The sequence below is a fragment of the Metopolophium dirhodum genome, chromosome 2, assembly GCF_019925205.1.
Source record: "Metopolophium dirhodum isolate CAU chromosome 2, ASM1992520v1, whole genome shotgun sequence".
Lineage (NCBI taxonomy): Eukaryota > Metazoa > Arthropoda > Insecta > Hemiptera > Aphididae > Metopolophium > Metopolophium dirhodum.
This window is the reverse complement of record NC_083561.1, coordinates 17,342,290-17,369,752: the sequence shown is the minus strand read 5'-3', so window position 1 is coordinate 17,369,752 and position 27,463 is coordinate 17,342,290. Positions and strand designations below refer to the sequence as shown.

The window sequence follows — 27,463 nt, the reverse complement described above, 5'->3', positions numbered from 1 at the left end:
TTTAACTTTTTGTTATTGGTGCATATTAACTTAACTTAACTGGGTTAAAAAAAAATCATTAACTTGCCCAGCCTTGGATTTTAGGAATTTTTCCATTAGATTATCATTGATTTGTTAGTAATAAATAATAATTTGTACGCTTGTTTTATTTAGGTCAATCGATTTGAACGCAATCGAAGCGGGAAGCACGCGGTTCCTGTCGAGATAGAAGAAGCCGGCGAGACGCGAAAGACGATAAGAATATAATATAATAATATGTATATTCGAGTACACGTCATTATTGCAGGTATTATAATGTAATAATACAACTTTGTACACACACAATCCATACTCGCACGCCATATTTAATATTAATTAGTATTGTTCTTTAGTAATAACTAGTAACTATAATAAGTCTGAATATGTTTTGTAAAGAAACTAGTTCCTATATGTATTTTCTGCAGACTTCTCTGTTATGACAATATATTATTATGTTTTGATAACAAGCACTTAAGCGCTATGTCTGGCGTGCTAATTATTTGGAATTCTTTTAAACACTATAAGACGAAAATAAGACGTACAAAATGTCAGAACTTATTAGATACACATAGAGATTTAACCAAACAAAATTAACTCTATAGCTATTTATGATCAATAATACCAGAGGCGCCCAAAATCTAGGAAGATTTTAAAATTCATTTCTAGCAATTTGTTGGAACTAATTATTATACATTAATAAGTAGATACAGACAGGTACATATTTCGGATTAATCAGCTGTTTGTGTGAAATCCCATTTTCTCACACGAAAGTTATAAAAGCTGAACCAAGTTACACTTTCTGATGATCACTCGTGGAGCAGTGTCTTCGTTTAGCAGTTATATGGATTATTCCCAAGATTATAATAAACCGACCAACAATATGAAATGACACGTTTCTACGCCAAACAGTATAACGTTAATTTGTTTTGAACTTATTTATACATTTAATGTGAAACACTAATTTTTAGATAACTTTACACTTTGTTTTTATTATTTATAAATATTTTTTATTTTTGAGTCATTATTACTAATAACAATAATATACATGAATATTAGTGATAAAGATTGAACAATAAAAAAAAATTTACGTGAGTCGATGCTCAAAGGAAACATAATATTATATTCTCAGTATAGATATCAATTAAAAAAGTTTTACCACCCCGGGTCCAATTTCAGACACACTATTAATTTATCACTGACCGAATTCTTTTACCTCTTTGTGACGCGTATATTAGTTAAATTCCAGTAGAAGTTTATAAGAAGTTTTTAAAAGTTTTTGTCTCTGTAAAGGTCAGTATATAATATTAAATATTAATTGAATAGGGAAATTATGAAATATAATATAATGCAGTCGTGACGCAATTTATACTATTTATGAGAGAATGCGGTATGAAACGTCTAAACTTTAGTCTTATCAAACGTTAGTGTCAATAATATCTGTTGTAAACATAAACCGAGTAATTTTGTTTTCTTACCTAATCTGCATTAACTTTCTTGTGTAACGCTTTTAAAAGAAAAAAAGAAAAAGAAATGTCGTTCACGAAAATACATTAATAGTCAAAATAAAATTACAAATGGTTGGGGAAATATTATAAACTAGCTGATCCCGTGCACTTCGTTGCCCGTTAAATGTACCAACTCTATATGACTCAAACTTTGTTCAATTCGTTATTTAATATTCGGTGTATGGTGTTCGAAATGTATCTTAACTTTTCTGTTTCCTGGAATAAAAATTCTGATTCGCAGCAGTATAGGCAATAGGGTAAGCAATATCAGGTAGGCAATTCATCTGTGGTAGGTCGCGGATCCAGTGCTGTTTGTACGTAAGTGTAGGATTTAACTCTAAATTATCGAAGTTATACCAAGTTAATTTTGATATTATAATATAATTCGAATTGATGCCAGCTATTGTACCTGATCCGCCCGAATAACCAATGGCAACCAATAATAAATAATTACTAATTTCTACTGTAGAGTGTAACCAATGGCAACTATTAATAAATAAAAATAAAATTTCCAATTTCCATCTTGAACCTCAATGTCCCTGTTTGAGCAGCTATTTAAAATGCGAATTTCGAAAAATCCTTTCTTAGTGCGCCTATACATAGTAATAAATACATTTACTGAAAATTTCATATCCATAGCTTCAGCAGTTCCGGCTAGGCGATGATGAATCACCCAGGACAAGTCTTTTTATATATATATAGATTAATATATTCTTCATAAAAAAAAATTAATTTCTGACAGTTGGCGTTATCGCCGGACAAGTAACTTCTGCAGGGGCCTATGACCATTTGTAACCACGGTATATAAACGTACATGACGTATAAGATACCGAAATAATATTGAATGCGTTTCGCACTCTGCGTAATTACTCCTAGCTATATAGGAGCTATTTACTTGATAAGAGTTGGACTGACAGAGTAGAACATTCACATGTATATAATATATACAAGTATACAACAGTTGTAGTCGTGTACCTACTGCAATGTTCTGTCCCTCAAGTCCCGTATATCATTAGCTTGAATATGATGTATCCCTTGAAAACCAATAATATATTAGATGCAAATTATTCAACACTAAGCGTTTATACATTTCTAATGACATAAAATTAAAAAAAAAAAAATGTATTTATAAAAATTTAGCTACTTTATAAATTTAAATTAAACTTAAACAAATGTTATACTTATTCATAATTATTTTTTATATAAACTCACAAGTCTGGAAACATTTTAATCATAATACATTAATATTGTAGTTTTTGATTCCGAGCAAAGCATTAGAGGTTGAATAAATTGAATTTACAATGAAAAGGCATTTTTTTATTTGTGGATACTTGTTCAGATAATGAAATAGTTTCAAATGCTTATGGAGTAATACTGTCTATCGACATGGGAATTATATCCAATTTATATTTTAAACAGTTAATCTTTTGTAGTTTTTCGAGGGCAATGGTAAACAGCGAAAAGTTAAAGAAAATTCAGTTATTGCAAAACCAATATATATCTAAATACCTAATATTATTCTTTTTTTAATAAGATAATAAATTATAAATTCTTTCAAATATCACGCATTCGCTCCAAACAAGGAACATATACCCGCAACACGAGGGTATCCGCTAACTCCTGAATACCACTAGACTGTCTTTTTTTATCGTGGTTTTGCTTTTCCAATTTAATATTTATGCAGGAACTTTAAAATTAATTATTAATAGTACTACAGTTAAGGTGTTTTTTGTAATTATTTTTTTTTTAGTAGCTCATACCTAGTCGTAATATATTTAGTTATTAGTGCAATTTAATATAAGTAACAATAATTTCTACATTTAATGTAATTTATAATAACTCCAAGAAATTGTTTAGCTATTTAATAATGAATAATTACAATAATTAGATTATAGTACTCAATATATTTTATACAGTATTATTGTCATTCATATTATTAAAGATAGTCCCAATAAGTTAAGATAGGCATAGTTTTTCTAATCAGTTATTATATTTTTCATGGTATTATTGAATGAAAAAAATACATAAAAAAAATTATTTTTTAGAGTTTTGCATCTATACAATAATTACTATGATTAACTATTATCACACAAATGAATGAAACTGTGACAATGTAGTACCTAAATTGCCTACTCATAACGCCGTGTTACCATGATATCGAATTATTATTATTAATATTATGAGGTACCGGGAAAAAGGACACAATGTTGATATAAACGTTTGAAAAAAACATAAAATATCACTTAAAATTGTGCATAAGTATATATAGCACATTTAATAACTATAGTATATCGTGTTATTACGGAATATGACAAATATTATACGATGATTAAATACATACAAATTAGTAATTACTAATTTATTAATAAACTTTTTTTGAACATTTTTTTTTATTGAAGTACCTTAATAATTTAAGGCTCTTTATTTTAAGTGTCTTAAAAATGTGGACTAGGAGGATAATAAAACACTTCTGTATAAAAATACATATACTTAAACGAAAACATTTACTGGTACATAATATTATTATATACTATTATATTACAACTATAATATAAGTACCTATATAAAGAATAATGTGTTTTGCGTAAAATTCCAGTTTAGAGTGAAAATGTCACGAGCTTATAATAATATTATTCACACGAACACATACATTTACTATCATACGTTACGTAGTACGTATATTACCTGCCGATGTCTTCTGCATTCACTCGGTCGGCTATATTCTTATAACGTTATCCGCACCCCCAAGTGATTGGTTTATTTTTTCCAGACCTAGTACATAGTGGGGGTGGTTGGGGACTGTATACAGGGGGTGGGGGAGGGGGGCAAAAGAATACGAGAAAAGTAAAATGAAAAAATCTCCACAGTCATCTATATACGACAAGCTGTGATTTCGCGCGAAAGCGCAAGGACGCGTGAAGAACGTCGCGGTGATTTCGAAAAGAAAAATCGCGCGCGCGCGTAACCCGCGAACCGTGAAATGTGTCTTTTTCCCGCGGAGACCGGTGTGGGTGTGTGGGTGAACGCGCGCTCGTGTGTGTGGGGACAGACAGCTGGTCGACGGTCTGAATGCCCAGTTTTCCCGAGGAGCTCATATTTCAAATCTCGGAAAGATATAGCCAGCCCCCGCCGCCGCCGCCCCCGCCAGTCTACCTATTCGCAACAGTCTCTGTGGCGTGGGCGGGCGAACGGGAGATGAAATAAAAATATATAAAAAAAAATATATATATACAATATTTTACATGTATACATATTAGTGCACCACCATGTAAACTCTCACACACACAGTATACCTATATATAAGCACGCGTATTATATCCCATGCGAAATAAATGTAGCTATTTTCCTTCGATTTCCTCAACGCCACCACCAACCACCCTTTACTCACGCACCACTCCCAACCCCGTTATACCACGTGCGCACACACACACAATGCGTTTATATATATAAATTATACACGCACTTGTACATTTCTTCTTTTGCTTTTTTTTCTTCTTCCTCTCCGGTATTATGCGAGTATATGATATTATACATATACGCATTTTACATTATTCGAATCCTTGTCCCGCCGCCGCCGCCGCCGTCGTTCTTTCGGAAACACATTTCCCTCACGAAACGTCATGACGCAGCATCGCCGCCGCCCGCTCCGTATACAATGGACCTCGTATTTATACATCGGCGACGACGGTGCCGGAAAATAGCACACCAGATATTATTGTATACAACTGCACTCTACACGTATATTGTAGCGTGTGCGGACAGATACGATATGATGTCCGGGAGGGGGAGCTACGTGGGTGTGCGGAGGGATGATGAGGTGGAGGTGGCACGCGGGTAGGTAGGTCGTATATACGTACGTACGGAATAGTAGATAATATATTATAGTCGCAAAGGGTGGAGTGAAATACTATGGAAAAGAAATACCTTCAGCCATCGCGGGAATACACCCCGTGCGTATCAAGGAGGACTATTCATGGTACACGGGAAGTCTGCCACGGCATCAGGATTCGGCGACGTGTAAGCACACGGCAGTGCTTGTTCGACTTTTCGACGTTATATTATTATCTCAGTATTGTCGTAATAAGAGACTAATATTTTATAACAATAATATTATGCATCGCTGTTACTATTGGCATATAGACGGTGTAGACATAGTCGTTGTTGCAATTCTGCGAGGTTGTATTTTGAACATAAACATATACAGCGATCCACGAAACGGCATAAATTAGTTGAATCGGCCTTGAAATATTCAAATTATTGCGATCGAGAATAATGAAAAATTATAATATAATATTACAAATTAATATTCATTTTTGTCATCTGTAGCGGTAAATGGGGCATATACATTTCGAAGGGTGGGTGTTGAAAACTATACTGAATATAATAACAATGTCACCACACCACTGCAGATTTCTAAGAACTCATAAATAATATATACTTAAAACTATAAAAGTAAAATAGATTATAGTTATTCACGTATGTTTGAATTGTATTATTAGTTATTATTTTATTATTAAATATTAATAAACATTATCATTTTACATTGAAATTATTATGTTAACATAAAGCATTATATGTTAAAATTATTTTAATATCCAAGATTTGACAGTGTGAAAAAAAATATCAAATTTAGATTTGATACATAAACCATACATATTATATTAATATTATATACTAGAACGACTAGAAAAACTAATAAAAAAAACATATTTCAGATTGGTATGATAGCTAGGTTGATAAATAAAAAATTAATTTCCCATCAGGTTTTTATTCTAAAATTGTTCTAAATGTTTGTATGGTTCTCTTTTCAAGTTTTACTGTCCTTGCAGGTTATCAAATTATAATATTGTGATCCAAGACCACTATTATATATTATCATCATGCGATACAATTAAACAGTCTCTGGTAAAATACTTTTGAAAAGTATTTGGAATAAAATATACTTGAATACACATGAAAAATAGTATTCCGAATATGTATTCGAGTACTTGATAAATATAATATTTCGAATAAAGTATTTGGAATACTATAAAAGTATTTTTGATAAACATAATGTGAAACGATACCAGTTATAATTTTGATGTTGTATGATATTAATAGATATTGATTATATTGATTCCAAATTTCCAACTCATAAAATATACATTTTGTATTTTTGTTTTAAATCAAATGCAAGGGAATAACATGCAAATCAAACAATTTAGTTTTCATACTATAAAAGTATTCCGAATAAAGTATTCAGAATACATCACAAAATACTTTTGGAAATAGTATTCTAAAGTAGTCGGAATACTACCCAAGACTGCAATTAAATATATTATTGAATTATTAAAATATTATAATATTATATACTGTAGACACGGTCTGTTAATCGTGAAACGTAATTCTGATCGAATACTACTCAAACAACAATATTATATACCTATCTCGTATTCTCTTCTGATAATAAAGTTTGTTAATTGCTAAATAAACTATTTGTTAATATCGGAGTACACTAATACACGCCGAGGATGCTGAGATAAGGAATAATATTGAAGTTATACTCAAAATGAATATACGCTCAGTATACATACATAAGTATATAATATACCTATAGCCGTATATATAATATAGGTATGTAAACGGGAAGAAGTTTTTGAGTGTAACGTATTATATAACTCGTGTTGTTGTTTAGCTCCTAGAAAGTTGGGCACATTGTTTACGGACGAATATTAGATTTTCTCCAAATACTATAATAATAATATAATACTAATACTAATAATAATATGTACTGCGCGTATTATATAGCTTGCGATGCAAATATTCAACGTCTTTAAGGCTCGCGGTTTATTGAACTTTCATCGCGCGTTACTTACAATATAGGTACATATATACATTATAATATATTAGCAACTATTATATTATAATATTACCCCTACCATTCCGGAGACGAGTAACTTGTCTATTACAACAAATTCCGAAACCAGCAGAAAGCGCAACTATACCTACATCATTGGTGCATCTAGGGGGGAGGGCTTAGCCCCCCTCCCTTCCTGACTAAGATTTAGCCCCCTTATTGATTTAGATATAAGCCCCCCCCTATGGGCTATTTTAAATAAATAGTTTTGTTTGCCCCCCAGAAATTTACCTACATGGTAACGATTTGTGTTAATTAATATTGTGACAACCACCGGATCTCTAACCATATTACGTATGTATGTCTGTACCAAGACTGTAGCCAGGTTGGGTTTCTAAGTATATTCAAAATACATAACGTCAGCTATAATATCTCCGACTGGAAAAACCTACAAAAAATCTGATTCATTACAATAGGGAATTTTATCGGCGAATCTATATAGTGTAGTCATATAATATACTTTTTAATAGCAATATTATATTGTACGCTATAACTCACATTCTCGGTCTAATAATAATCTATATAGATATATTAATATTTGTACGTATTGATATAATTTTGTATAATATTATTAGTTTATTGTTATTATTATATACGTACAGTAAACGATATGTAATAATGACTCAATTATTGAGGTGGAAGTTATACTATCGTGGAACCCACCTGAGTTGTGAAACCACATGAAAATAAAAGAGGTGGCTATAGTGTAAAAATATTACATCCATACCGTCGAGTTGTAGTCCACTCGTGTCAGAATACTTAGGTAGGTACATACGAATTTCCTTCAATATCATACTCATATTAAACATCAATTTATATTCCTATTGATTATTTTATTAATTTTTGTAATACGTTAGAAAAATATTATTTTTATTTTTCTACATCGTTGGACATCAATAATTTATTATTGTTTAAGATTAAAGATTAGATCTGTATGTATTTACCAATTTTAATTTAAGACGGATTTAGTTTGGCTTTTAAAAATATCTAGAAAAATATAGCGTAAAAGTTTAAACATAATTTATAATTAAATATAATATTTCTAATTTTTTCTTAATTTAAGACGATAAATGTAATATTTACTTAACTTACAGCAATAACAATGCAGAAATAAGTAGATTAGCAAATATAAGTAAACATTATATGATTTAAAATAATGAATAAAAAGAATATAGAGCTGTATGTATGCAATAGGTATATAACATAATATTATATAATTTTAATCTCAATGTGAATTATTCTAATATTAACTATTAAAGCAGATTACTCATTAACTTGAATTTGTATTATTATTATAAAATTACATTGTCTTTGATTACATGTAATTTTATCAATTTTGATAATTTTCATGAATGTTATTTCTAAAATATAATACTATAGATCAGGTGACTTAGACATTTATTCAAACAATTTACATAATATACATATGAATATAAAATTTAGTACATACCATAATATGACTTAAAAAATGTTCACTCTATCATACGATTCAAGTGATATAAATTATTAATTAATAATTATATTATAATGTACATCATAAAGCGAAATAATAAATATCTAGTGTGGGTTAAGTCGTTTAATAGTGCGGGTGTGGTGAAGGAGGTCACACCCCGCACACTCAAAACACACAAATACTGATCTATGTTTAACGTCCGATGCATAATATATAATATGTTTGACGATGGGTTTTTCCAAAGCAATCTGGCGGCGTCGAGGCCAATGTTACTGCTTTTATTTTTCACTGTGAAATAAATGATATAGGCCATCGCGTTCGTCCTCGCGACGATGGTTCGGGTGTTCTTTTTTTCTTTTCATCCCTCACGCGTTCACCCACCCTCACCCACCCAACAACCTTCTGCCCGAACCGCTATCTGCTGCAGTCCGCACAAATACACACAACACCCTGGGGTACCATATACCGGCGAAAAGCTATCAATTCCGGTGTCATTTCTACGGCTCGGTTCTCGTGCGCGCGCACGAGAACACACACACACACACACACACACACACACACACACGCACACACACACTCACGGCTACGCGACCGACGACGGGAAAGAAAAAAAAAAAATTACACATATATTATATAGCCCAACTTTTGCGAGTGCCGATTCCTATTCAGCGGCGGCGGCAGTGGTGGTAATGGCGCCCGTATAGACATTTGCAAACTGTCAAACGCAACCGCCACGGCTATTCTTCTGCAGTCCACCGCCGCCGCCTTTGCGCCGTACATTATGAAATAATGTATGCGTATATACGTGTGTTTGTGTGTGCGTATGTGTATGTGACGCGTGTGGTGTGTGTGTTTGCGTCCGCAAAGGGTGAAGAGGTAGGTGTAGTGGTAGGTACACGAACGTCGAAGTGTGCAGCAGCCCTTAAAAGCACGTATTTTAAGCGCGTGAACTTTACTCGGATTTCATTCCCGTCGGCGAACTCTTATACAGCGCGCCGGCGGCCGACCCGGGATGGAAAAAAATACATAATATACGCCTTTTTCCGCGACGTTGTCGATAAATCACGCCGCGATAAAGTTCGCCTAATAATATTGTTATATTGCTGTGTTATATGTTGTATTCGCCTTGCGTCTCTCTGTCGTATTGCAGATTTACCGAGTTCCGAAAATTATTTTAGAATTCCTAAGAGTCTTAAGCCAGTTAGCTGGCAGCAGCATCAGTAATCAGTATATAGTAGTCATTTATAAGAAACGCGATATAAGATTGATCGATATAACATATTATATTATAACATTATATTTATAACATCGAACCAGTTTTATTATTTGTAAAATTCATGATAATAATATAATAATATGGACTAGGTATACAATTAAATACGATATCATTATAATTATTGTTTTGTGACATGGTCAATAATAATAATAAAGTAACTTTATTCGAGAATTTGTAGTGATAGTGCCTATACGATCAATCAAATAACGCGCGTGCTGTACACATTAATTTATTTTAATATCATTATAATATATTAATATGTAATGATACTCTTCATAGTAGCTACTTATATTATTATTATTAAAGCGATGTCGTACCGTTGACGCTTATAAGGTACACTTTGAAGCCGTAATGTAACTTGACATGTATAATTTCTTGGCTCGCAAACGAAAAGTCTGCTCAGAAAGTTAATAAAAGTAAGGTACTAAGGTTGGTCATCATTATTTACCCAAGCCACAGATAAATAATAATGTATATTATTATATATAATTTATTATGATGTGATGATTTTATTATATTATAATATTAGATAGCGTGGCCAAAATTGAATAATATGTTAATCAGACGTCAAAAAAATAACTATTATTGTTATACAACCACAAAGTATATTATTATTAAATGTCGCGATATCGATATAAATGCCTTAGAATTTAGATACAATAATCGTAACTGTATAATAATTATACCAATTATACGGGAGCTTAGTAATAAACGTTTTGACTTTACGCATATAATAATATTATATTATGTCGTAACAATAATTACGTGGATGTGGTGAGCCAGTCTTAAAAAAAACTCATTGGAAGGATCTAATCCCCCTTCCCATAATTACGTCACTTACTGTACGATCTGTATAAGTTATACGTAGGTGTTACCTATATAATATGTGGACAGTGCTACAACTACTACAGTTTATAGTGCAGTTACTGTACAAGCCGTCCAATCGTTAGCTTCTAAATGTCCGTACATAATATTATAATAATACCTACCAGTTATAATAGTCAAATAATATTGACTATTATTATTATTTAATCACCTCATATATTATGTTATTATACTCATATAGTCATATATATTATATTGGGATACTCATATTATAGTTATAGTTCAACCATTACTTCTGCTGCGGACCTCGTCTTTCAGCATTTTATGAATGACGATGAACCAAGTAAACTCATTTTTAAAAACGTTTTATTTTCGTTTTTCACTTGACCTACACTCCATGATTTCGTGATCGTATAATTGTGTATTCACAAAGTGTTAAAACATTAAATTCACTCTGAGTAGTGGAGCTTTTGAGTTTTTTAATAGGCAATAATCTCCAAAATTGGAGATAGGTAGTTAATCAATTTTTTTTCATCATAATATATGGTCATGTGCTTGCTCTAGGTACACATGTATAAATTATATGTACCAATATTATAATATTATACGAGATGGCCGTGACGTTGTTGGAGGAACGTTGCCGAGAATATAATATTATCCTCGGTGGACCCATTACTGTGATAGTTTTGGTGATGAGGGTTTTAACCTGTGAGCTATCCAGCGGAGAAGAGGTAAAAAGGACTCGTGATTAATTCGAAAACAAAGGGGGAATTTCGAAGAGGATCGAACTGGAAGCCTTATATATTGTGTGTGTAGAAACATATACGAATATACATTATATATATATACAGCACGCGTGACCCCGAGGCGAGGTGATGGGTGGGTGAGACGGTAACTGGCCTTTACAAAGTTTTGGCCTTTGGCCGTGCGCCCTTTAGCCGGGCTCCGCAAAAGCCATTCCGGTCGACGTGATTTCTGTCCCGCGCGTCAAAGGCGACGACTTTAATATATATATACACACAAACTCACCCCCACGATCGTGTAAACAAGACGCGCGCGCGAGCCTTTATAGCCCCGTCCGTATTACAACATATTATAATATGCGTGTGCGCCGGTGGGTAGTGACCTTTTTCCAGGGATATATACGTCAAACCGTATACATGTGTACTGTCTTCTCTCAGCACTAACGCCCTTTATACACACTCACACCATCACATAATATATGTTACCGTCAATGTTGAAAACCAGTCGTTATCAATAATGACTAGCATTGTATACAGCGGTTAATTCGGTTACACATATTACATAAAATGCCTAAAACTGATAGTCAAAGTGGGTAAATGAATTATTATTATTATTAATGTATTCATTAGAAATTTAGAATATTACTTAAATCGACTAACCGTAATATTGTATTACTATCGTAAAATTATATTATTTTATTTATTTTCACAAGACTAAACTATAATATACTGTGTCACTTTGAATTAAACACTTTTTTTTTACCGATCGACAAGCGCGACAAAACTATGAATGTTGCTCGTTGGCCAAAAAATGTATCGCTAAATATTAATAGTCGATTTCGTCCGGCTACAATATCCGACACTCGACATATTATACCAATGTTACCCGTGACACATTATGCTTGTACTCACACACATTTTTGCACCGTCGTCGACATGTAGCGTATAGGTGAAGCCGCCAGAACTGCTCGACGAGACCTGAAACGGTCTACGGGCGGGGGTGAGCGGGGGCTAAAGCCGGGTCCTGCGCGCGCTAGCTGCAGCGGGGTCGTGGGGGGGTAGCTGTCGGACGTGGACAGAAATCGGTTTGCGATCAATCATTATGCTTCTCCGCAGCTCGTTTTTGCAAAACTGTCACATACTGTATAGCATTATATAATATACGCCCCACCGCCGCCCTGTAAATCCGCGCGAAGATCACTCGCGCGCGTTCTCCGTGGGAGTCTGCGGCGGCGGCGGAGGGGGTGGTTGAGGGGGGCGGTGGAGGGGTCACGCGCGCGGAATACGAATGACCGTATTGCTGCAGAACGCGGGCGGCGTGTAATAATAATCGACGTCGATCTCGGCGGCAAACGACCGTTTTGTTTCGTTTCGTTTCGGGTTTTATGTTTTATATCGTCGTCGCGCGCGCGCTACGAAAAAAAAAAAACGCTTCGACAACGATAATAAATAAATAAATAAATAAAAATAAACCTGAAGTTCGATATCATCGACTACGCGCGCATTGCCGTTTTCGTTCCGGGGGGTTGGAGGAGAGACCAGAACCTTTGTACACCGTCTATATTGCAGTGCAGTTTCCCCGAGAAACACGTTTTTACCATTGCGAGCGATCCTAATACTCAAAGTCGCCTTATATTATAATATACATACATATATACATACCTGGGCATACGATATAATAGTAATATGTAATTGTCGGCACGCATTACACGCGCGCGCACTTAAATTCACAAAACTCAATCGCGTCGACGAGTGTATTATTACAATAATATATATAATAGTACCTATAGGTACCCCTATACCTACTACGTGCATATTATCGCGAATACACGGCCTGTACGCTGAGGGTTTTTGTAAAACATTCGACGTTTACGACAGCAGTGGACGATGCAATAGCTAGTGTTTATATAACTTTATAATATTATCAAATACGTCGTCCTCCTATACTCGCATTCGCAGTTCGCACGTGACATAAACATGTTATATTATTTCAGTGATTCCAGTTTTATATCGGTTTATAACCGAACATCATATTATTATAATATCATATATTATAGTATATATACCTACACTATACAGTTATATTATAATAATATGGGTCGGTTATTGCGCTGCAGTAGTTATCTTGTACACATCCAGCAACCTCCATATTATATATATATATATATATTTCGTGTTTATTATAATAATGATATCATTATCACCTGAACGAACGAGTCACGAGGGTCGATATGATGCGCGTGTTAAAGCGTATCTATATAGGTACTGATATTCGCGGTATCCGTTTAAAGGAAATCCGGTGCGCGGTGTAATATAATATAATATAGTATTATTATAATATACAATCCAATAACGAAACGACCTCAATATAAAATCAAGACGTTCCTCGAAATGATAAATGCATGACATACGCAGAAAGGAGATGAAAAACACGTTAAAAAAAATTCAAATTGACTCAAAAAATGAAAAAAAAAATGACATCTTTACATTTTGAATAAACTGTATCGATATGGTCAAAAAACTGTAGGACCATACCATAATAATTAGGAGACTATCAATTCTAGGATTTACCGTGGTATTTTTTTTTTCACTATTGATTGTGAGTGAAAATAAAAACGGACGTCAGACTCATTACTGTGAACATTCAAAATAACCTTAAGTCATATTATTTTGCTCGGTAATAGTATATATTGTACGCACAAGCGTATGTTGAGCACGTGTATGTACGGTTTGATAATAATAAATAAATAAATAACTCGCTCGATTCGCAGCTGTGTAGTCCGAAAAGTCTGACGATATTACGCGCACTCGGAATGCTATTGGAATTCAAATCTAAAAACGTGTTTAGAGTCATTAAGTACAAAAATATGTTCTTTCTTATGTTATGTTGGAAATTATTTTTTTAAATTATAAGTCTAGCTCTGGTATTCACCGCTCGTCACATAGGTCAACCCAAATTACAATATTATGTAAATTTTGAAAAATATTATCGCGTTCTTTTACGACTTTCAGTGCACTTATGCATTTCTATGATAACCACGACCTATAGTAAATTTCTGAAATTGCACACGTCATATTGTTGTTATTAAAAATTAAAGTCGACTGGAATAATATTACACCATCCCTAATACCCTGCAACATCGTCACATCTGGGTGAGTATAGGACCGACCAAAATTATACATAATATAATATATAGTGTTACACACAACTATTGAACTTTTTTTTTCCATTAATTGACCCGCGGAAACTTGGGTGGTTTTTAACTGTGGGGGAGGGTACTGTAGGTTTTAAACACGTGAGTTTTAGTTTGGCAGAATTTTGAAGTGGGCACCCGAAGGTATCTGTCATGCCCGGGTGGGGGGTGGTGGCCTCTCTCTCCAGACACCATGACTGCCCGAAGAGAAGTGCCGCCCGTGGTTGAGGTTCGAACAGGCGACGGTGCGCTTCGCAACCGACGCCTTAGTCCACTCAGCCACTCCGTTCCCCAATATTGAACTATTGTAAATAGACATATAATTTATTTAACATACGTATTATGATGTAGACACAAATAAACAATGGTCATTTACTGGCCACGTATATATTTTAATTCACGCAATCGAATTATATATAATATTATAAAAAGTGATAACAGCTGATGTTTTATCTGTCATGTTTGAAATAGGCGCTCGATATGCGTTACGCCAATACGATAACATTAAACGATAGCATCGTTCAAATTAATCAAATCTTAAGGCATGAAAAATCGAGGGAAGTAAATTAAGAGAAAATAACTCGAAGGGCGGGGGGATGGTAGACAAACAATATTATAATACACATATATGAATATTGTATGTTGTTCTGTCATTATTTCACTTTATGTTCATTATGCCTGTCAAAATCGCTTACGTCCCTAGTAGTTAGTACTCTAACATTATTATTTATTCAGAATTTTATTGTATTTAACATATACCTAAATATTGCAATCATGTTAGGTATAAGATGGGCCCTCGTACAAACACGTTCAGTGGGGTACGTTATATTTTTTAAAAGATAAATAAATATATAATACATGATATACAATATACGGAATGATCCATTTAACCTAAGACACTACGTGCTAATCCCGACCAGTGGTACAACTGGCCGAATAAAATATTAAAAACAAATTATTATTATGCGCGTAATAATAGATTCGTATAAGTGAATCTATTATATTATTATGTACTATTTGAATTGGAAAAAAAATATTAATAGTAATAATATTAAATAATATTAAAAATATATAATTATAAATGTATAATGTATAATAGTTGTCGTACAGGAACGCCTTAAGAGTAGTATAATATACATGTATTGTACGTCTTTAACAGTTATACCTGTACATATTATATTAAACTGTACAAACGGTTTCCTTCCCCGTGATTGTTGTTTTTAATACATATTTTATAATACCTATACCTAAATATATACTTAAAATATATATGTATATATAAATATATATGAAACATTTTTAAAACTTCGATTTTATTTTCAGACGCATCTCACCCTACAGTATGGTCGTGACTCGTGGCCAAGTGACTTTTCGAGCGGCCGGAACGTTGCGACTTGGGAAAGTGGAAAATAACGAACTCGTCGAGGATGTGACTTTTCACATCGTTGTATTATACAAAAATAATAGGTATATTAGTAGTGATAAGAAGTTATAATAATAACGATAATGAAGTAGTAGTATAATAATATCGTCGGTATAATTGCAGATTAAAAAATTCCCACGCCAGACGTCCGTGAATTTCGAGTGCACCACATCATTTGTTTTTTATACCTACTTACATTGATAAAGTACAACAGTCCAGTATAATATTTTCACCAGCCCAAATTGTATACACACATTATATACGTACAATATACATAGGTACATGGCTGGCTACTGATTGGCTGCGTAGTTTAGTCCAGTTTTGCCGGCAGAGAGAGATCCGCTATGGGTATTTACATAATATTTTGTTTAAAGTCTTTAATGTGTGCAACTTTGTATAAACTAGTTTGAGAGTGGGTATAGTACAGACGCGACAAATCCCCTAGAAACGTGATTTGTAGGATTACATATATATAGGCATTACCTGTGGGAAATATAAAATACATATATAATAACCTAGATACGTCCTACTTTCCATAGAGTTTAATGCTAGTGATTTGGCGTATGTATATATCGGTACCGAGAAGAAAAAAAATACAAGAGATCTTTTTTAATATCGTATAAGATAACACAATAATGGTCAAAACAAATTTTGTGTAATAAGCTTAAATGATTACTACATGAAGGTTACAGCCAGAAGATATAGCGGAGAAGCTGGCGACACTCCTAGTGTGAGTTAAAATGTATTTAAAAAAAAAATTTAATGTATTTAAAACAAATTAATGGTCGACATATTTTACTCATTAAGTAGATACCTACGTGTTAAAAATTACAACTAACGATAGTCTGTATAATGGAATTCACCGATTCGTAAAATATATCATTTCGTTTTTTTAACAATTTATGCGCGCGTACGCTCTAAAATCGTTCACACTTCTTTGGTCATCGACATTTGAAAATCAAATATATCCATAGTATATTATTATAATCCATAATCATACGTAAAAAAAATAATTGTGCATTCACACAGAAAATGTGCAGTGCAAGCGTGTTTCTTATTATTCGTGTGTATATTATACTGTTATTATGCGCGTAGGTATACACCTTGTTACAGAGATCGAAGAAAGCCATCGTTCGGCAGGCGGGTGGAGCGGTAGTGGATAGACTGACGTGCATATAGAGAGGGGAATCGACTTTAATACCGGAACATCCGATGCGAAATAATTGATTTGTGACGGGTAAACGAGCTGTTGGCGTACCTCCGGCCCGGAGGACTTGATTAAAAGCACGCGCCCTAGTAGACACATACATAATATACAGGGTGATTCACCGCAAGCACGCTCATCCCCTTTTTTCTACAATAATGCAGTAATTTAAAATCTGATTTTCAGAATTCTTAAAATAATATACTCAATTTTTGGAATCCTCGAAATGTTTGTGCTACATAAGGAGGGTCCTGCTGTGGAAATTCAAATTTCTATTTTTCAATCGAGAACACCGTTTTACAATACAAATTATTTAGCGGTTAATGTGTTTCTGAACATTTTTGACGTATCAGAATCAAAATTTGAATGAGTAGTTTTTGAGTTACTATCTGTACTTACTAAAGATAATGTTGGTGCATCGTCCATGACAATAGGTTTGAATCATACAGGAGCTATTGTGATCTGAACATTTTAGGGATTAATATTAATTAACATTAAACGTTTATAAAAATAGTCTAAGTATAATAAATACTAGGTCCAATATTACATCTATTTTATATTTTTTAAAAAGACTATACTATTATCCTTCGTATAAAAATTGCAATAACTGAGAATCGTTCGACTTTTAAATTAGGAAACAAGTCTGTATCACCTCTATATGACACTCCTTAAGTGGTACAAAAAAATATCAACAATTTGAAAATATTGCCTTAGAGTATTCAAAATTTCCAAAAACTCAGATTGTGAATCACTGCGTTATTGAAAAAGAAAATGGGTGAGCATGCTTAGTGAATTACCCTGTATATTTATAAATATATGTACGTCCAGAAAGAGAGCGATAGAAAAATGAAAGGGCGGGATACTTAAACCCCTCCTCATATTCACCTTCAACAGAATACAACTAGGTACCATCAGGCAACGTAAGTATAATAATATGCTATATTATTATATGCATCATCTCTGTGTGTGTGTGTACGCGTTTATATTAGAAACTGTTCAACGTCAACAAAAATGTCTATACAATATTATTCATATACATAAAATGTATATTATGTAACTTATATTATAAACATATTTGAATATGTTCGGCAATAGTATAATATTTGCACAATAAAAACACGTCACGCGCACAACCATAACTACTACTCATGTCCTGATGTGTAACACGTGTCTAGGCAAACACATAATATATGTATATAGGCAAGCCATTTAGCCATTGTGTATAATATTATTTGAACAAAAAAACAAAAAAACCAAAAAAAAAAACCCTTAAACATTTGGGTATTGGAAATTTGAAAAATATATAAATCGTGCGTTCATATTATATTATAATGAGCGTTGGACTACGCTATAAAGTCGATCGAAGTGCATAAATGTTTAATAGTTAATAGTAATATTAAGTTATGTACTTCCAGTCAGATCTCTGTGCAAGCGATTTTCCATATTATACGATTCAAATATAATTGAAAGTAAACCTAATTCTATGACGTCACGTTTAAAAAAAAATGTTACAGATTTAAATTATAAGATGATTAATAATAAAAAAAGATTCATTGGTAATTTCCTTAGACGAACTTAATTTTTAAATTGATTTTTTAAAATTATAGAGTAATTTATTATCCCAGCCATACGATATTAATGTAGTATAGATTATGGCTTATATTTTATTAGCATTAACTGATATGACAATGACTTACTAGAGTCAACTAGTTTAGCTTTTATAAAAATATCGGTTTCTGAAACATCGCTTATTCAATATAATAATTTTGGCAACCTATTTGTATTTTTATAATCTATAAATTTAAGCTTTGATTTGATTTAGTTATACAATGAACCCGATCGCGTACCGTACTGTAAAATAGCGTATAATATATTATTGATTCAACAACGTATTCCTGTATAATATGGTGGTAGGGGAAGATCCTCCATCGTGACCTTTTTTTCATAATTATATAAATTATAAATTATACTCTTACATTTTAATGATGAAATTGTGTATGTCAAAAAATCAGCTCGGTGGGGGGGGGGGGGGCTCTATATACAAAACCTATTTGACCGCCATCGCCACCGATATTATACACAATATTATTCATGACATTTAGTTACCAATATAATATATGGATAGGTAGCAGGTATACCAATTATTTCATGCCCGTTGGAGTGTAAAAAAATGCACACAATTTGTCGGGCTAACGCGTGGTGCACAATATATATTATTATACCTCATTGGCATCGCTGTCGGTGCGCAGTTCAACCGGTCCACCCCTGTGCGCTTTGACCGAGAGATCACGACCGCTCAGCGTCCGCACATGATAATATTTAAATAATAAGGGTCCGCGATCACTAGTACTACAGGTGTGTGCAAGGACAGCAGGACGCGGTTGGATAACGTTGTATAATATAATGTAAATTATAATATTATGCATATGTGGCGACGTCATAGAAAAATAAAAAACGGACGAAAAAAATACCCATACAACCCATATTATTATTATACTATATTGTAACCATTTCGACACGGAGGTCATAATACCGTATAGAGCCCGTCACGACAATAAATAAATAAGCATATAGGTAATATTTTAATATTGATAAAATCGTTGTCGCAGAATCACACGGGAAGATTTCACGGAGTGTTCTCGATATGTTTGGGCTACCGGTCCTACGTGATTAGCGTACTGACCGCTTTGAAGAATCGATCAAAATTGTGATCTATTTGGGAAAACAATACGTATGAATAGGTGTATAGGTAATTACATATTTTTTACATTGTCGGTTGAAAAAATTTAAATAATAAAATAAAAGCACATAGGTAGGTACAATATGTCAATATATAGGTACATAATAAATAATGGACTCCAACAAAAAAATACAGTGGTATAGCAATGTTATAATGTCATTGTAATGTACGGTAAAAAATTAATAACATACAATTATTTAATACAATTTACATAATTGTTAAAGGACTAACTTCACTTTGAAAGATATTGTTATAGTAATACTGTACTTATTATTATAGTAATGTCGTCTGCATCAACATCCTTATAGGTATCTCTCACACGTGTAAAAATAATATTCCACCCGCCAAACCGGTAAAATAAACGATTGTATTTTCCAAACGCGGACTATTCATTTTTTGGTCAAAATTATTATTTCACTCGCCCAAACGACCACATCCCGACGGCGGCGCGTATATAGCAGCTGGCTAGCCCTGCAGCAGAAGTAAGCAGCCCTCGACGAAAAGTTTTCCGTGGTCGATGATTTACAGCGCTTCCCCGGAGAGGACGCCGACTAGCCGACCGACCCTGCTCGGGAGTATAATAATAAGCTAGGCGTGTACGGAAACCGAACGCGGTTGGTCGGCTCTCCCGCTGACGGTTTTCGGCCCTCGCGATAACGCCGCACTATATACCGCGGAAACTATACCTACGCTATTATACTGCAATAATAATAATAAATAATAATATAATATTACAGCGGCCGCCCGCCCGAGGCATTCTCTTTCCTGCATAACTATACACCTATATATGTACAACAGACCGTCGTGGTCGTCGGGTCTTACTAAATAATATATTTGTATACACACACAATGATATATATATATCATATTATTATGTAGATCTGTCGTGGACTATACTCATCCGCATATACGAGCCTTATCTGCTCCTCTTCGTGCACCCCCCAGAACAAGACCCCGTCCAACCACCGACGCAGTGCCACCGCATCATCCCCCTCCAAGGTCCTTAATTATATACACCACGTGTACTGCAGTGTGCAGCGCATATATACCATAATGTATAGATACGCGCGGCGTAATGTGCTCGTGGATTACAACGTAATTAATTCTCCCAAAAACCCACCGCGAGATATCAAGTGCTTCCCGAAGCAGACAACCTCAATAATATATAAAATATACAATATATTTGCGTATTTGAATAATGAGGCATTAATATAAAGGGTTAGGTTTATTATAAAAAATGTCCCTGGGTTTCAAAAAATCAGGACTTCACGTGTTTTGGTCGTATATAACCGAATGAAAAATTAACCAAGAGAACATAGACTGGGTATATATACTTAGGATATTCACTTGCTATGCATATTCTGTGGGTTGGAGGCAAACACATTTTCAAACCGCATATACCAAAGACCCAAAGTAAAATTGTTTAGCAAAAAAAAAATTACAAATATATAGGTAAGATTGATGATATTTACGGCTCAACTATGGGACAATACTCATTATTCGATTCCAGTGGAACCGGTATTCGATAATTTAAATCATTCAGGGAAACAAAAAAGAGTTTTCAAAAATTCGAGTTGCAAGGCCCAAGACATAATTCCTTCGAGACTCAAGCTATCATCAATTTTACTTATAGACTTTTTAGTTATTGAGTTTTCGCACTGTATATCCTACAGGTAGTAATAAAAGTGGCGGATCCAGGGGGAGGGCAAAGGGGACATTCCCCCCCCCCCCCCAATCGCCGTAGTTTTCCTTTATTTTACACTGTGTTTAGCCAATTTTGGAACTTTTTATACTTTTGCCCCACTCATGCCCCTCCCAAAATTAAGCCCTGGATCCGCCACTGAGTAATAATACATTTTTTTAAGGCAATAGTATGAGAATTTCCATTTTTGGAAAGCACATATTATCATTCACAAGAGTCTGCGTACACCTATATGTAGGTAAATCACTAGTTTTTCCACTTTTGTGCCAACTCTTAACGAACTGATAAAAAGAATCGAAAGAGTCATCAATTTAGTTACACATGCAGACATGTTGTAGCCAGCTGGGTTAAAGACGAGTTTGATCATCGTTATAATCTAATGACTGTCGGTGGCCATATTAAACATATTTTGTAAAAAAATAATCTACGTGTTTGATTGGTACTTGCTTCATTACATATTATATCGTTTCAGAAGCAAGACATTCTTTATGGAACACTCTGTATATATAATTATTTTAATTTATGTATAAATATGTAATTCATAATTATTAGGATATGCTCAGGCATCTACTACAGTACTATACAATATATTATTATATAGTATATAAATATCTATAATACATAAACTTATTTCAGTTTTGTTCTCCAAATCTTTGATTTTTCTAACAGAAAAGGCAAGAAAATAAGAATACAAAATTGTGATCCACTCCATCAAATACTTCAAAAGTATCATTTGAGGAGATCGTTATTAAATTAATTACTAGTAATTTTGGTCGTTATGATCATAACGGTATGGTCGACCAAGAGGGATGACGTCTTAGTCTACACAATTATTAATGTTCAATAATTCAAAAAAATATTAATTATTACGAATACTTCATGATTTGCGGAAAAATAAATATTTAACGACAGTATATTTTGAATTGCGTGGAGTTTAATCGAAACACTACGAAAGGGGTTAATAAACTAATACGCTGTAAACGAATTTGGTAATATTGGCCGATGAAGGTTAAAGATAAAACAAAAATTAATTATAATTTGTTAAACATTAACGTAATCAAACGACGAAAATGTAATATTCACTTTTTTATACGCAAGTAAAATACCTGCGAACATTTTTCCTTTCATACTTCTAGTTCTAAGTAGTGTACAAATTAAGACATATAATACTACCAATTACCGTTGCAATATTATTATAAGTATTCACTATTCAAAATTCCAAACGTGTAGAAAGAATAATAATTAATATTTCTCAGTATACCGATTTAGTTAGAACACCAATTATTACTGATTGCAGATGTCAAACATAAATACATGATATACGAAAACCGACTAAAGAGCTTTTATCAAAAATGATTGGGTGTACAAAATACCAACGAAAATAATATTAATGAAATGCTAGTTTGAAGCGTACAAAAACCAATAAGATAATATGATGATTTTATTTTATTTTACTAAGCTTGAGCCGGCCTCTGGCTCTCAGAAAATGTTTATTTTATTTTACTGTATACACTAGGAACTTTAAGACTTATATAATTTTTTTTTTGAACAATTTTTTATGATATCTAATTATTCTGATTAAGTTTATTCTTTTTTCTTTTAGGTTAAACCGTTACCCATACTTTGAGCCTAAATTAGTTTCAATTATTATAATATTATACATTTTAATGCAGCCCACAATGCGTCTTATACTTTTAACACTAAATTAACAAATAACATGAATGTCATCAAGCATATTTATCTCTTTGGTGATTACAATTTTAATTATAATTCAAGCTATTTAATATCAAAAGTTAAGATAGACAAGAGTAATAGTAATGTTTTAATATTATGTTTGGAGTTATTAAATCGAAAAAACAAACTAATAACTGAAAAATGTAAAGCAAATAGTATTTTCCGAGAGTTTAAATACATTGAGAAAGTCTAAGTTCCTGTAAATTATTATAAGGATTTTCATCTTGAGAATTTTTCGATTGGTCACACTATTCAAAAAGTAACAGCATTTTAGCGTAAGCTAATTGGTCAAAACTGACTGTTTTTTAATTAAATAAATCTATAAAAGTTATACAACTTCTATTGTTTTTATAAAAATAAAAATGTGCACTTAATCTCTTGACAGTCGACGATATACTTTAATATAGATCACTAAGACTAAATATTATACTGACGTAATATGCAACAAGTAAATACTGTTTTGTTTTTTCTTCTTTCATTACAATTTAAGATTTGTTTCGAAACACATTAGATAATATTATGACGTGATAAATCGTATCACTCGGATCGAATTGGAGACAATTACGATTTAGAAGTTTGTGACGCTCAAAAACTGACTATACGTATACTACACATCGCACCAAGGATTTTTCACAATTGCTTCTTTTCTTTTATTTATTTACTGCAAGTGCATAAAATATGGCGTGTATAATACAATATAATAATTTAACGTAAAACAATTATTACTATTGACATGAGGCTCGGCGGTGGCGCGGTGGAGAGTCGGACCGTAGTTTGTTCGAGTGGATTGTTCATCAAGTCGGAACACTGTTTTAACGCGTTTTGACTACTTGGGCCGACCTCTTCGCTTTCGCAAGTTCGACGATCGCAGCTTGAAGTTTACGCACGCGGCGAGAGCTTTGAAAGTATGTGCGCGGTGGTTGATTCTGAAATCTTCGATAAGAAACTTTGCGCCGAGGTTTATGCGGAGGAGATAGGTCACATATATAATAATAATATAAGTAGAACGCGAGGAGGCTAGCCGCGGGCCGGGGGATCGTGGTTACGAAACTTTGACTAAACCGGTAACTAAATACATACATATATAATATATATAAACGTACATGGGACGCCCGCGTTCGAGAGAACATTTTACTACTTAAGTTTTTACCGCACTCGCTCGCGCGATACACCTGCCTGCATGCACTTGCACTGCAGATGTACTAAATCTGATGTAGTGCTCGATTTCGAAGAAAAATTCATGTCTGTTGAGGAGAGGTGGAGGCAGAGCACTTTTGATATTTTCTTAAATATTGTACCCACACAATAGTTTCGACAGCAATACGCAGTTTCGGTAAATGCTGATGATAATAAACTATGCCATTTTCGAAAAAAATTAATTCTATTTAACGAAATTCTTTACATAATACGATTTTTATTTGTTCCCCGTGATGATATTATACTTCATAATATGGAAGTTTTTTAAAACTTGTAAAACGGGCTTGTACGCGTGAATGTATATCCTGCGTTGAAGTATCAAGTAGGTAGTAAAAAATGATTTTGACACACAACATTTACTGTGTGAGATTTTATATTGCACAAGTATTTATAACACACATTTATATCGTATAACGAAACATGTGTAATGTGTACCTACTTATAATATTATATAGTTTTCAAACCGTTTAATGAAATATATTTTACGTTGTAACACAACAGGTGCATCATGTATTATAAATGCATAATATTATGTAGTGGTGGAGTATAGTCTTATAACCATTTTTAACGTCATCGATTATTCATTTTTTTTCACACTCTTTTCGAAACCAAACAATTTAACTTAAAAGCACGTGTAAAATGAATTATAAAACTCGTCCAACGTATATATTAAATAATATTGTAATAGAGAGTTTAATAGGCATTGACGCGGCCGTATCATAATAATATTATATTTTATTACAAGCTATCCGATAAGCGATTTTTCAATCGTCCCGCGCCACTTTGAATGTCTAAGGTATTGAAGTTATTCAAAGTTATTGTTTGTAGGGTAATACACTCATAGTATTGATTTTTTTAATTTTAGTAATATTGATAATTTATAATAATTTTTCAATATAAAAGATAAAAAAATGTGCAAAAACCTCGAAATAATGGACGACCGTTTGAACGATTTACTATTAAATTAACTCCATAAGACCAATTAGCCCTATTAGTAATGGTTGTGAGGTGATCGTGTGACATAAACATAGCACGCTACTCGATATTTTCCACTTCGAAGAAAATGTATGAATCATAAATATGTATTAATAATTATTAGTTAGTAATCATTAATTGTATACCTATTGTGAATTAGGTAATTTTAATATTTTATTTATTCTATTCTATGTTAATAAACAAGCGTTACGCAAAATTGGTTAGAAAATAAAAATATCTATACCCAGCCTAGAAACATATATTTATGTTTAAATGTATAATTTAAAATGTTATTATTAATTTGTTATAGCAGGTATATTATACTATTATTTGTAAATGTAGTTTTTTTCCGTAGGTACTTCAATTGCAGAGGTTTTTAGACTAAATTAACTATTATTATTATTATTATTATTACTATAGTAATTAGTAGTATTATATTCTACTTGTTTGTGACTAGCAGCAGATATAATTAATATAACACTATGGTATAATCTATGTACAGTATTGTACACAACGTTATTATGCGCACTTGTGAAAAATAACACCAAAAGTCACAGCATCAAGATGTAGTCGTTCTATATGAGCCTAACATAATATTTATATGTATGTATGTATGTATGTATGTATGTATGTATGTATGTATGTATGTATGTATGTATGAATATGTCTGTGAGAGTTGACACAAGACGTGTTCACGCACGGGTCAGTCGTTCCTCGGGGTTCAATGTGGTTGTTGTAATACTATATATAAATATACTCGAATACTTCATGTTTTTCTTCACCTACCTAATATCATTATGTTCGCGCGGCGACCGTATTCTTTTATACGTTTTAATTACGGTCGGGTGAAAAGGAAAAAAAAACTTGCAAATTGCAAAACGAAAAACTGCAGCAGCACCGGGAAATGAAGCTTTCAAACTCTCTTCCCCTCGCACACGCACAAACTACCCGCAAATCCCATCACGAACAGCTCTAATTACTACCGGGCCGTGAAAAAAGTTTTTAACGCGACGACCAAACAACACTGTGTACGTATATATACATGACGATGTACACAGTGGGTTTTATCAAAGTCCGTTAATTAATTAGCGACGAAAGTGGCTGGCGGGCGGCGTCGGCGGCAGAGGGTTGCAGCACGAGTGTATATATGTGTACATTATATATTATGGTATTTAAGAGTGGACGGGAGGGGGAGGCTTCTCACTTTTCTTTTACGTTTGTCCGGTCGACGCACAAACCAGGACACACACGAGCGCTCACTTGTACTCGTGTATTGTATATGTATATATCATATTGACATAATGTATATAATATGTATAAATATTTATAATATATTATACCAAGTGCCTAATATAAGGTGTTTGCCTGCAGAAATCGTACGTGAACGATGTGTCCCGACCATTTCCCTCTACTACCACCACCGATTTCAGTCGCTCTCGTCTCAGCACCGTCACGACTATCGCGACTAACGCTTATAATTCAAATTTGCGTTTACGTGCGTGGTATATATATATATATACCAACCCATAGTCGTCTTAAGTTCGCGCGCGTGTGACGCGATCAAGGGGAAATTATGAT

General features: G+C 33.3%; 1 long non-coding RNA gene across 4 annotated transcripts in view; it reads left to right on the top strand.

The window, feature by feature from the left end:
• LOC132938678 (uncharacterized) overlaps window positions 1–27,463 on the top strand; it is an 82,078-nt gene that overhangs the window by 47,774 nt on the left and 6,841 nt on the right. For all 4 annotated transcript variants that reach the window (XR_009663936.1, XR_009663934.1, XR_009663935.1 and 1 more), the window contains exons 2-4: window positions 154–286; window positions 16,234–16,377; window positions 16,457–16,681. This is a non-coding gene — a long non-coding RNA (uncharacterized LOC132938678). The remainder of the gene's footprint in view (window positions 1–153; window positions 287–16,233; window positions 16,378–16,456; window positions 16,682–27,463) is intronic.